This window comes from Parambassis ranga, chromosome 8 (genome assembly GCF_900634625.1).
Source record: "Parambassis ranga chromosome 8, fParRan2.1, whole genome shotgun sequence".
Taxonomy (NCBI): Eukaryota; Metazoa; Chordata; class Actinopteri; family Ambassidae; genus Parambassis; species Parambassis ranga.
The window spans coordinates 9,662,302-9,676,430 of record NC_041029.1 but is presented as its reverse complement, the minus strand read 5'-3'; the positions used below and the strand labels follow the sequence as shown (position 1 = coordinate 9,676,430).

Here is a 14,129-nt window from a genome sequence, read left to right as displayed (position 1 = left end):
AGAAAGACAGACCAGGAAATAAAAGAAGGGGTAAAAAGGAAGGAAGACCTCATTCTTAGTACCGGTAAGTGGATTGTAGGCTGAAGAGGCAACACCTAGACCTCAACAGCTCTAGACCCTAACGCAGCTTAATTAATGTTTAGCCATAACACCTGCGTCTGATTCCCTTCAGTTCAATACCCCCCTTTTCTTCTTTTGTGCCATTTGTATCTGATGAAAAACACTGGTGGCATTTTCACTCAGTAAAACAATAAAATATTAATCACAAAAGTTGGAAGAAAAGGCTGCACTAATTTGCAATTTAAATTACCTGAGACTTCCTGGCAATTAATTATAGTCCATATGAGTGAGTGAGGGTGTACATGGCATGTGTATTTCTCTGTATGCGTCATTATTCGGTCATTGTTTAAGCAGCATATCCCAAGCACAATTTACCAAGTGCTTTTCTTGAATCCTGTTCCTTAAGAGGACCCTGAACACCAAGTAATCACAGGGAATCAATTTAAGAAAACATGACAACACTGGCAGCACTGTTAACAGACTCACAGCTTTCTAAATAGGCCCAGATGACACTTAACCAGAATAAAGTTAAGGTTTTTTTTTTCCTTTCAAGACAAACATCAAGAGCAAAGCAGCAGCAAGAAAGCAGCAATAACAACTCGATGGTGGAGAAGATGTGTGCTAATCATAGGACTCCCTCTGAAGAAATGTCTTCAGACAGTTCATTTGTCATGGGAATCTGATGATGACAGCGTGAATAGGAAGGATGACTAATAGGTGATAATGCACTCTATGTAGAGAAAATAAATATTGGCACATTACAATGTGTGCCAGGAGGACAGATTTACAAAGACTGTGTTCTCCCAAAGGCAATTAAAAGACAAAGTAAAGAGGTAATGGAGGTGCTGCGCTTCTGTGAAGGGTTGAAATATTTGTCGTAGCTATACATGGGCTCCATCAGCACCTTGAAGGGCTGGATAAAAAGCAGTGGAAATTAGAATGTGGATGAGTGCTTTCAGAGAGGAAGCGCCACAAAGAAAACAAACACGTTCGGATTCATACACTTCTTAATCTATTCTGCAGCAAACAAAGCAAAGAAAAAACCTACATTGCAACCAATGCATACAAATTCTATACACTGAATACTAAAATTACTGAATGTTATATTAAATTGCACAGAAATTTGTATTTTTCCTCTATTCAGCACACATTGGAAGACAAATAGCTTTTGAAAAAAAAATGCTTTTGGATTTTGGATGAAATACTCTATAGATGATTTTTCAAATTAATCATTTACTTCATTTGCATGTTAAATGTCTAAAAAAAATACATAACGTTTATGAAAAACATTCTTCGGAAAAAAAGCACATTTACTTTGGCAACACTATGATGAAGATTCATAGCTCTGAGAGTCTCACTACCAGCTGTTTTGCCTGCAGTGGGATCTCAAACCTCAGAGCAGACAGAACACAAGCAAGACAGAAAAAAAACAACTTGATTGTGTGTTCTATATGTACAATACACCAAGTTTGTGAATAAGTATGGAGTAAAGGAGGATAGGCCATAACTGCATCCCACATTCTCATCCCATGGCTGCTTTCAGACAGGTAAGCCAGATGAGAAGCGAGTGACCTGGAGCCCATTTATATTCATTACAGAGAGACAGTCTGCTCTCACTCTGCCAGTCCAGCCAGCATCTCTCTCTCTGTCTCTCTGTCACACACCTCAACACGCCATCAAGGACAGTCCGACAGTCTGATTCAACTTCCTCTGCACAAACGAGCACTAAGCGAGGTGATGCAGCATCTGAGAGCTGGAGCCAGGTTTAGTGACCAGACTATACAACCACTCTGTATCCAGAGACTCCATCGAAACACATGTTAGCAAATCAAAACAGGACACGCAGCTCATGGTGTAAAAATGCTGAATCTGTGATATTTACTCCATCTGTAAATTTTACATAGTGATTGTGCACATATGTTTCCTCCATCTGTAAATCTGATAATGTGAAGAGCTTATAATGCATATTTACACTTGAGGACACATTTCTGTTCATTTGTTTTCCATCTGTTCTCATGACAATCGGAATAACTGGTGACGCGCATGTTGCTTGCATAGCCTTCTCAACCTGCAAGTCTGCTAGTGAGGACAATTGATACCACTTATTTTAAAACCTTCAGCTGTTTAACTGTTATCGCTATTACCTTATCAACTGTATCATATGTTTGTCATCTAGACAGCAGCACAACTCTCACCTTAACTGACAGCAGGGTCAAGTGTGCAACATCACTGTTTAAATGTATTTTTCAAGTTAATTTATGAATAGATGAGGCTTTTTAGCACTAGTTGATCACATAGCGACCACTAAAAATCTCGTCATTAACCAGCTTGCCTCTAAATGCCAGTTCAATTGTTATTTTGTATTGATTAGTTAGCTAAATGTTGAAGGAGAATTAAAATAGTTGAAGAAACAAAAGCCATTGGCTGATAGATTTGTATCACCGCCCAAACAAGCTGCGCTTATGTTTTAAACTGAATTCTAATTTACCAATGTTTGGATGCTGGATGTATTTAGTAGGGATGAATCACATCACTAAGTTAGCAAAGTCAAACTGCAACTTAAGAGATGACTAAGAGATGACCAGCCTACAGCTGGACAGTTTCTGTATGCAGCCAGAGCCTGTTCTACTGCAACTGGCTACAAACCAGAATAATGTAAAGATGTTAAAATTACAGCAGTTTATTTTTAGTTTTGAACAAAAGTCTTAGACTGTAAAGATAGACAACAGTGGATGATGGTAAGCCTGTTATATATTCTGAGTGCATTTGTATAAAAAAGGTTAAATCTATCCCAGAAATTCTTCAGTATGGCCATATGGCCAGGACTTCAGGCGACCAGGCCTTCTGCGAAATAGGAGGTGAAGAGTGACAGAACAGAGAGACAGAAAGCCTTCTGGAATTCATTACAGCTATTGCTCACACTCTCAAAGACAAAATAAATTCATTATTATAAGGAAAATAAAAAAGCACATTCTACATGCAGGCACACAGCCCTTGCACACACACACACACACACACGTAAACAGCATGCTGCCATCTAAATTCCCTTTAACTTGCAAAATGAAAGGGAAACATCAAATACACAGAGCCACCCACTATCCTCTCCCATGCCTCCCTGGCACTGCTTCCAGCTGGGACGAGGAAAACAGGTGGCATGGCGCTGAGACACTGCCACCAGGTGGACAGGGGGAGAAGCTGTGTGATTTGGCTGCAGCAAAGAAAAAAGAAAAATCACAGCAGTGCACCTGGAGTGTTTAGAGGGTCACCTTGTGCAACAACAGGCAACGAGTGAAACTGTGAGGCACAGAGGCGAGCTGCAGAGTTTAGAGGGACCGACTACAAACAGTGAAAACATGCCAGGGAGCTGAGGTTAAGTGACTGAGCGTGAGCGTGTGTTGCAGAATTGAACGTATGCGTGACGCATTTATGAACGTAAATCCAACGCCCACATGCTAGCTTAATTTTTCACAGCTTAGAATACACCCTCTGCTCTTCCAACACCCCCACCACCAACCTCTTCTCTCAAGGTCTGGTGAGAAATCCGACAGAGGGTTAATGAAGCCTGTTCATTACAGGGTCAGATTCCATGCAGCATGCAGATGCATCTGGGGGAAATCAGCAAGATTGATCAAGTGAAGTAACTGACCCCCATTTCTAAAAATCTAGCTGGCTGGAGGCGCACTTCCTGTCAAATCACGCATGCACATAGATCTTATAAAGGAAGTTATTCAAACTCTTTTATGAAAGATTCAGGATTGCTGGCAGAAGTTGTGCAGAGATATCTTTGAAATTAATGGCAAGAAAATCAAACATGAGATGCTGCAGGTGAGCCTGGCAAGCAAAACAAGCAGAGAGAAGGAGAACTGCCTCTTAGACATGGACAAGGAGAGAACAAGGCTAAATGTGGAGCATGTACGAAAACTTGTCTGCTGTGAAACAGTGTCTGTCCATCTTGCCCGAGGCAGTGCTGATAACCTTGACACTCAGAGAGAGAGAGAGAGAGAGAGAGAGAGAGAGAGAGAGAGAGAGAAAACATGGATAAGAGTATGCCAGGAACAGTAGGCACACATGCATGACAGAGGGAGGCGCGAACTGTGCAGTGGGTTGGGAAGACAATGTAGTTTTTTGGGTCCAGGGCTGCAGGAGGTGTGATAAACTAAGAGGCACTTGCTGAGATGGAGGTCTTCCCTGAAGCTCAGAGCAAACCCTAGTGAAACGCCCCTTTTTGCATTGCCAATGGTCTTCTCTTGTTTCTTTCCTTTTTATACCATCTCATTAATGCATCAAGACAAAAGAGAAATGGTCAAATTAGTGCACATAGGTGCGCTTTTAAGTGTGTTTTTGTTAGTATTTGAGCTTAGTAGCTTGTGGCAGAGGAGAATCTGCATGTGTTTATTATAGTGTAATCCACATTCTTTGTAAAATAAAAACTGTAGCTGACATGAGACACAAACACCTTGATTTAGGTTATTACATTCAATCCTCTTTCTATTTACAGTCTACTGCAAGGTCCAGAATAGCATTTAAATTTATTGGTAATAAACCTATCCTGTTGTTGATTTGTGATGGCATGTTGGACTACAGTGTCCAAAAGCAATCTGAGAAAACACAAAGAAGAAAATATTCCGTCAGTATTTGACCTTTCCAATCATCCACACTTCACTCTTCTCTGTTCTTTCTGATCTTATCCAAATCTCTGCATTACTCCCGTTGCACAACAGACCATCTGCTGTGTGATTCAGTGTGTTTAAAGGTTCAGACCTAAATCCAAACACATACAAAGAGCATCTCCTACTCAATTCACCTACACATTCAATCCATCTGCATGAGTCCTTTACTTAAACTAAAGCCAAAATGTTAGACATTTAGTTCAATTGCACATATTTTGCCATCAAGCTGCAATGTGTGACTGAAACCAATTCTTTACAGTAATAAGTAACTTTTAAAAATGCAAATCATCCTATTGCATTTGCATAATATAATTACAATATTCATAATAATATTCAAAATCCAAACATGCAGCCTTACCTTTCAATTAGACCAACCTGCAAGAAAGCAAAACGACATAAGGTACACATTTTGTAAGTGGTTGAGGCACACAACCCAAATAAAGCCCTATAAGCATAATGACATCCTGCAAATAATCCAGACTGGATTTTCTAACCCTAACCCTAAGTCCCACATCTAAAGCTTTTCACTCTTTCCTTGTGCAATTTGCCCTTGTACACTACTCCAATGTGGTCAATTAGACCTCTATGCTCACAGCACAAATGACAACATATACTAATACATAAGCTCCCACATATAGACACACAAACACACAGTAGAATGAATCAAATCCACTGGGACAAAAATAAAAATGATATACTTTGAGACAGACATCAAACCACAGAGGGCCCATGTAGCCTAGACAAAAACAGAAGTGCTCTCTAAATGACAAAATGATACTGGCTGCAGCAAGTCCACAACTCTCTCTCACTCAACGTATCCTCCTCGCTCTTCCTCCAGACACCCACAGCAAAGACTGTCTGACCATCAAACTAACAATCTTTTTGGCAATGTATTTCTTCCTTTCTCTGAACTGAGCTGACTGAACACTATTTGTGTACCGTGTGCATACACCCACTGAGGTAAAGCTTCTTCCACCTTCATCCAAATAACTGTTCTCTTATGTATTACCCTCACTGTTTATATTTCTGCCCTGCGGAGGCTCTCCGCATGAAGTTTCATTCTCATGAAATGAGCCGAGATTGAAGCAAAAGGGAGGAGTGAAGGGAGGGAGAGAGACTTGTTTTGTTACCACACTCAGTGCAATGATGCAATTTATAATTAAAATGCAAATAGAACGACAGGGAGTCTCTCTTCACCTTGTTTTCACTTTACTCCAACATTCTCAGGGGAGGCCCATCTCTGCCCGGGATCTATGTATCCAAGCCAGTAAATCAATTTTTATATGAAGCACTGAAATCAATTTGAGATTGAGGCTATACAAAAAAACACTGAAGCCACTGCTTAGGTAAGAGAAAACTTGCATGGACAGACACATTTATCCGATGGCTATAAAATATTTTCCTACATTGCCATGATGATATGTGAGTGATTTTTAAAAACGCACATCCCTGAACTGAAGTCTAAAAGCAATTATTCACCAGCAAGAAAACACAGGCCTGTTTGACACATCCACCACCGGCCCATGTCTGTTTTGACTACAGCTTATAACAAAAAGGTGGCTCAAACATCTCCTAAGCTTCAATCTCAGCAAACAAAGACAAATGCTGTGGAATGAATCATTTGGGGAAGTTTTGTTTCAAAAGTCTGCCTGACAGAAAACGGGTAAAGCAGAGAGGAGACCTTTTTTTAGTGGTTGTCCTTCAGCCTGACTTTGTCATGTCACACATTTCCAGCTCAATTATCTGCATCCAGTGGATTTCAAACACATTTAGCAAGGACCAGAGAGCTTGGTAATTAGTAGGAGCCCTGGCTCATAAGGGGACCAAAAACAAAGCCCGTCTTTAGCTCTATCTTTATCCCCTTCACTTGTCTAATCTCTTCTGATCCTTCTCTTTTCACAGAGGGTGTTAGACATCATGTATGCTTAGTAAATCTTTTTTATGCCAACAGGTTTCAGCTTTTATGGGCCAAATCATGATACAAAAAGAGATACCTGGTCTGCAATAATAGACTTAAGTAAACATGATTAAGTGATTTGATAAATACAAAATTCAAAACAAATGTTACATGTATATTTACAATGCAATGTGATGAGTACAAGATAGAGAACTTGACTAATCTCCTATGCTATAATCTGTAAAGTTTAAGGAGTAATGAATACTTGTGAATACCATTAGAAGTGCAAACACAAAGGGCATGACCATGTTAGACTTTGGACATCCACCTCCGCCTCATTATCTTTTCCATTCAAAATCATGTTGCTCCCCACTGAAATCCAGTCTTAGGTAAAATTGCTTTCTGTGCATTTTCCAGATACTCATAATGGTTCATTCCAGCAAAGGACAATTTAATCGTACTTTCCCTCTTCACCATGATGCTATGGCATGATCACCCACTATACTTACATGTAGTTAGTTAAGACTCAATTCTATGCCATATGCACCATTAAAGTCTTAAATCTCAAACAACTAAATGTTTAATAGAAAAAGCTGGAAGTAAAATAGGGAGCAATTTCAGACACACTGAAGCTTTCCTCCTCTCGATTCCTTCCCTCCTTTCCAACAATTATAATGATGAACTGTGCCAGCAGCAGTACAAGTTACTGAATTTGTGAGATGTCATCCTAAACAGAGCTAGAGACAGCCATGTGGGCAGCAGAATTTAAAAAAAAAAACAGTAGAAGGACAACAGTGTGAGCATACTTGGTGTGGATCCACTCTGTAAAGTCCATTGTCTATTTCAAATAACTGTTTTTAAATCAACCAATGCAGAAAACATGATTAAATATACTGAGCACAATAACTAGGGTCCTTTCAGTCTCAAGCAACAGAGGAGCTAGTTAAAAATGGGAGAACTGCCAATAAAAACAAAAATAATCAAGTAGATGTTTCCCTACTGTCGGTCACGTCATTAACATAAACATACTTTAGTCCCAACAGGATGCACACTTACAGACTAAAGGGGAGACAATTAAGATGAACTGTTCACTTAACACATCATCCTGTCACATCACTGCGCTGCAATATGAGGATCAAGGACAATCTGATGCCATGGGGGAGGAGGGGGTCAAAACTGGCATTCTTCCACACAGCAGCCCATCTTTGCCTCGGGGAGCAATATTTGAGCTTCTTACCAGATGTCACATCTAATCTCCCTCTCCCTGAAGAAGCATACATTTGAGATTCAGCAGTAACAGCTATGGTGAGGTCATAATAATAATAATAATAATAATCATCATCATGGATGATCCAGGGTCATCTTTTGAGACCTTCAATTGGGTGCACCTAAATTGCCTTAAGGATGCCGATTATTTAAAATGTTTTAACATTTAGTTCATTCCACAATGACTGAGTATTTTATTGGCTTTGCAAGCAACAATTCTGCCCTTGTTACAGTGTCAACAAACAAAAGACTCATGGAGAGAAGAAAAAAAAAACTGCCACAAACCAGAAATGAAGACGAGGAAATCACAAAGGGAACCACTGGAACCAGAAACTTGGCAGGGGAACAGACAAACTGACAGAGACTTCTGACTCACTTGCATTACATGCACAAGGTGAGGGTAATGAGACACAGGTGGAAACAACGAGCGTAGAGCAGGCAATCACACTGGAGGGAAAGAGACAGGAAGTAAAACAGGCTGAAACAAAATAAAGCAGGAAGTACAAGGAACACAGGGAGACACTAGAGCCAGACCAGACACCAACCAGGAGGAAAACTAATGCAAGATAACAGATATATCAGACAAGAAAACATTAACAAAATCATAGATCCTAAAAACAACTAGAAAAAGAAAAAACACTTCACATAGAATTACAACCAAATTAAGATGTTGGAAATCTTCCAATAATAAACCATAATAAACAAATATAGTAACAGTCAAAATATTGTACCACAACTTTTTAATTAATTGACTGAATGCATCTGGCTATTATATGTCATAATAATTTCTCCACTCCATTTGTTAGACAGAATGTACATATACACATTTCTACTGTAAGGAAATGCAGACAGTCTTGCAGACTGTTGAGGAGGTTTGGACAGGTGCCCACTGGGCTCTCTGTCTTATTGCTTTGCTGTTGCTCTTTTCAGCAAAAGGAATGAAGAGGAAAGGTAGCTGCGCTAATAAGTTCAGTTCTATCCATCGGCTGCACTTGGTACGACAAGGGTTACTCCTTTGTGTGCCCCAATGTCACTCTACTTCCCAATTACCACATTTATACCTACAGACACACATTAATTTATATTCAGGAAGAATTTTAAATGCTCTCCATTAAATTCATAACAGGTGATCTTCTCACCTTTTATACATTGTTATCTATACATTAAAAAGCACATACATTATATGGTAAAAGAGTGAAAATGAGCTAATCTTATTCTGAAATGTGTCAAACCTAAGCCTTAATAACACAATAAATGTCAGTAATTCTAAACAGAGAAAACTACTGCTCAAATAAATATATATATATTAAAAAATAAAACAATCAGCACAACCAGACTCAAGCAATAAATCTTTGTGTAACTAACTATCCATAATTTAAAAGGTATATTCAATCTGTACAACATATGGTATATAAATATGTAATTTTATAGTGAGATTGTCTTAATTTTTTTACAAATGCTAACAATTTCAATAGTTTTTAACTTCTTATATATAATTTTCAGGTGACATTTTCAGTATTTACTCCCAAAGGAACCATAGTTGAGATAGTGGTGAATGCTGAGGGCCTGTAGACGTGCATCTCTGTTTGGCTGCTGGTACCTAAATGCCAACTTCTATCCTTGCATTACTGAAAAGGAAAAGACTGCAGGGTTGCAGCCTCAAGTAGATACCAGACAACCAGAAATGCATCATATCATTTGTATTAATCAGACGGCATTCTGATTTGAGATAAATTCATTACCTGCACACAAGTAAACATGGGAGAATCAAATCCAAGCTTCAATGACACTATTAAGATAACACCCACAAAATAACTGTTGGTGTTAGTAAAGGTGACAAACCCAGTGTGCCACCATCTAAATCCAAACCTCCCTAATTCATGTTAAGGTTACATGTGTTCCCCTCAATATTCTTTGCAGCGCTGAGCCTTTTGGAGGGTCATCAGATGGTGCCTGGTACCGTAGTCGGTTCTGAAAGGAGGAAATGCCAAGCAGATAAAGCTGCTAGGCTCCCACAAACACACACACTCACACATACACACAGTGACATTTCAGATCTTCGCAGTGAATCTGTGACCGTAACCAACAGTTATGCTCCAAATCCTAGCCCTCATAATTCACCTCCTTCTCTTTCCCTATCTCTGAGAGCACTCCTGCCACTATCAAACTTTCAGCCCTAACATTCATCTTCTATGCCTATTCTGCCATTTCAAATTACTCATGTTAACTATTTCACGCATTTTGTGTTTTCTCTAAATGGCCATTGGTGGAGGCAGCTTTTGGTGGAGACCCCCTCTGAGATTATCACTCTCTCTAATGAAGCCATTTGAGTCAGGCAGGCACATTCCAATCTCTGAACAGCCAATCAAAAGCACCGGAGAGACTTTTTCTGCTCTGGCAGATGCCAAGATGGTGGCAACAACAGACAGTGATGGACTGAGGGATGGAGGTAGATAAACAGAGCAGAAAACAAGTAACACATTCCAGCCAGGCAACATTCATTTCAAAAAATGTTGAATACACAAAGAAATAATAAATGCACATTATAAAAGACTGTAAGAAAGGATTGGTGTAATAGAAAGTAAACAAACAAAAGAGAAAGGCTGCACAAACTGTAAGTGTATGATTTTCTTACCATTTAGAAAAAAAATAAGGCAGAAAGAAGGGAAGGAACGTCTGTACTAAAGTAACAAGGCAAAGAGAGAAGTCCTAATCCAAAACATTGCTTTCTCTGTAACTTTGGAGAGTGATCTTGTCTGGATGAGCCCTCAGCCACGAATATTTCTGTATCATCTGCCTGGTAAATACAATTTAAAAATGTATAAATTCATTTCTAAGAATTCTAAAGACTTTAAAAGGAGAGAGAAGGAAGGAAATAGGAAACCACTGCTGGAAATTAAATACTCAGGAAAATTAAAAGTTTGAATACTCATTTGTGTAAAAACAAAATGAGTTTCCATTTTCCTAACTTTTCACTTAAGGCAACTGCATGAAGTGGCATCTGTCATAAATGTCTGAGGAAGGCAGATTGGTGAAGAAAAGAAATTGTTATGGACTAATATGTTTGCATTTAAGTGGAAGTCATTTCTGGTCATCTGATTTTAGTGAACTGAAACAAGACTGTAGCTCTTAATAACAAATCAGGACTGGTAATAAAACAGCAGTGGCTTTATTGGATGTCTGAATGCACCCACGGGAATATCGTAATAATACTAGAAATAAAAAAAATAAGAAGTTGGGTGAATTCTACTTAAGTTTGATCTGCAAAAAAGTAAACAATCTAAGCCAATTAATATGCATTGAAGCCTGCCATTGGACAACCGGTGACAGTCAACATACAGCGTCCTTAAATGACCACACAACTGCACAGCTGACAGTTAAAAGAGGCAGTCTGTAGAGTCAGGAGATAAAAGCAGAAAAAACAGACTACTACAAAACAAAGCAGGAGCCAGCAAGAAAGCTAACAAGATTGAAAGTCAGACTTAGTCAAGAGTCAAGACGTGTGCTCTATCAAAAGCAAACCTAACGGAAGAAAAATATAAATAAAACACCATCATTAACCAGCTCTGCCACACTTAACAAGGAGCTCATAGAAACAAGGGAGGAGGCATAAGTGGAGTGAGCGGCAGGGTTGCCGTGGCAACTGAAATTAGAACCTGGGATAACAAGAGAAATGAGAATGTGTGGGACGACCCAGGTGAGACAAACTGAGAAGGAGAGAGGAAGAGAGACAGAATTACAAAACTGCCTTCATTCATGTGAGCAGCACTTACACAACAGTGTGAGGAATAAAATGGCCAAATGTGTTTTCTTTTAAAGTCTTAAAATCAGGTGACAGCAGCTCAACAAAACACGTAAGGAAACCATTAATGTGTTCTCCTGTGGTGTGACAACATCTCAATTAAAACACACACACACACACACACACACACTGTGCAGCTGGACTAATGTAACTGTGTGCAAACTGAAACCAAAAACCATAGTGCTTAAATTAATACAACTTCCACTTCCCATTGTTAAGGTTATTTTATTCCCTTAGCCCCTAATCACAGTGAGTCTTAAAGGATTTCTCAAGCCCACACTATGGAAACTTTATCAAGAAAAGACTGTACCAACCTTTGGCAGAGAGACTTAGCAGTCAACAACACATATTACAGGCAATGATTATTATATCTCTGTGATAAATTTAACAGCACCTATCTAATCACAGCTGAATGACATGAATGCAGCTGTGAGCAGATATCAAACACCTTTCTCTGCTTGGAGGTTGCCAAGAGACAGATAATGCCAACTGAAGGCTGGCAGTTTATAAGGTCTGAGTGTTAAGACCTTAAATGTCAATACTGGTCCCTTGGGAAGGAATAATTAAGGCGTAAAGATCTAAAAGGCTTGTCACATATGGCCGGCCAGCTGTCACATCTGTCTGTTCATATTCATGCTGGAAACAACTGAGCTTCTACTAAAGCAGTGGTAATGGCTCAGCATTAAATGTCAGCAAAATTGAGCTACAGTACAACTTAAAGCTGCCACAAGAAAGCGTACTGAATGAGTAAAAGCCTGGCATTTAAAACAATACACAAGCTCCACTTCTCATTTTAGACATTCACTCCCAAGAAGGTTGTCTCAAAAAGATCTATTCCCTGTGGTTGTACTTCAGACATCCCCAGTGTTCAGTGTTACAGGGAGGCAGCACTGCAGAACCAACAGAGGAGCACAGTACAGCAGACTTAACTCAAGATGCAGGGTGTCAAATGAGAAGGTTCACATTTGAAAGCAGTAGAGTGACAATCCCTCAACTAGAGGACCTTTAGGTGCAAACAACTGGCATACACCCACTGTCACTAAGCAAGACACTTAACTCCTCTGTCCCGTGAGACCTCACCAGGAAATGACAGCATTGGTTCCAAGACACTTAACAACTTCATTCGTTGTTTGTTTCTTGCATTTATGCAATGGTTGAAGGGTATGAATACCACAAAAAAAAGTGGGAAGCAACATTTCAAAACAAATCTTTCTGATGTTAATGTCACCTTATCTGAGCTGTGTGGGCTTGCAGCCTTGGTTCTTATGAACTTGAACACATAGCAAAAAGGCATTTTACTGCAGCTTGAGTGTGACTTTGGTGACTTTGCCCTTGGTTCATTTTATGCTGCTTGGCTTGTCAAGCATGAGTAAGTACCAGTTATCACATGACAACATTCGTCTCTTTATCGATGTAAAACCAAATTTCAGGGTCATTTCTTCAAAATGAAAATCATAACATCATCTTGTTTTATCTGTCTGTATGTTACTTTATAATGCCATCACCTGAGTTAGAAAAGCTCCTTCTCTCACCTATCAAGATGACAAATACATAAAGTAGAAGGATTTACATACACTCCTTTAAAACTGACCAGTGTAAAGACACTTCGCCTTTAGAAAGGAAAGTTTTAGTGAGCTGGGCGTGGGAAGTTGTATACAAAGCATGTCTCATGGAGCTCTGCTATGTCCTGGGTTTGTAAATGTGAAAGACAATGGTGTGTTTCCATGTGGTTGTGTGTGGCAGGCAACTGCTGGCAGTAGTGAGTGACAGGTCAGGTGAGCCCTGTGGTCTGCTCAGGCGTGCAGATCCAGCAACTCTGACTGATCTGAAGTGGCTTCAATTAACTGAAGCAGCCAAGTGTGAGGGAGGGGACTGGGGAGAACAGGCCCAAGACAAGCCTCCTGACAGATTTTAGGGGGGTAAGATGAGTGGGGCCTTCTGACAGGTCCTCTAATGCTCCACCAACTCCAACCTTTCTCCATCTCCTCTTAGCTAATTACTAAGTATCCATATGGAGACACTTGTCACAGTGATCACCGCAAATTGGCTGTAACTACAGGGTCAGCAAGGACTGTCTTTCACTTGTGTATACATGATACTCACATCCAGGCTTGCACAAAGCAACACACACAATAGTTAGGTAATATTCATTTTGAGCTCATTCTTCCTTCATTTTCAGTTTCATGAGAGATCAGAAATAGTAACAAAGAAATCCAATATCACACTGCTTCATATACTTCTGCAAAACCATATTCATGTTGAATTTGCATGAGGCTCTGTCTGTATGATAATACAGGAGAAATGTGATTAAGATATACCAGCATTTCACAACAAATTCTACACAGAGATGTAATTTTTTTATGGACATACACAGCAACACTGAAGACACAGTGCCAAATGAAATTTGAATTTAGGAAGGTAAATTGCACTACAA

At 39.5% G+C, this 14,129-nt stretch overlaps 1 protein-coding gene across 2 annotated transcripts in view; it reads right to left on the bottom strand.

Moving 5' to 3' along the window:
• spop (speckle type BTB/POZ protein) overlaps positions 1-14,129 on the bottom strand; it is a 59,577-nt gene that overhangs the window by 31,969 nt on the left and 13,479 nt on the right. The window contains exon 1 of one of the 2 annotated variants that reach the window (XM_028411680.1): positions 8,179-8,254. The exons of the other annotated variant lie outside the window; for it this stretch is intronic. The gene's annotated coding sequence lies outside the window, so the exon portion shown is untranslated. Of the gene's footprint in view, positions 1-8,178; positions 8,255-14,129 lie in introns of those variants that run through there. 2 annotated transcript variants of the gene reach the window in all.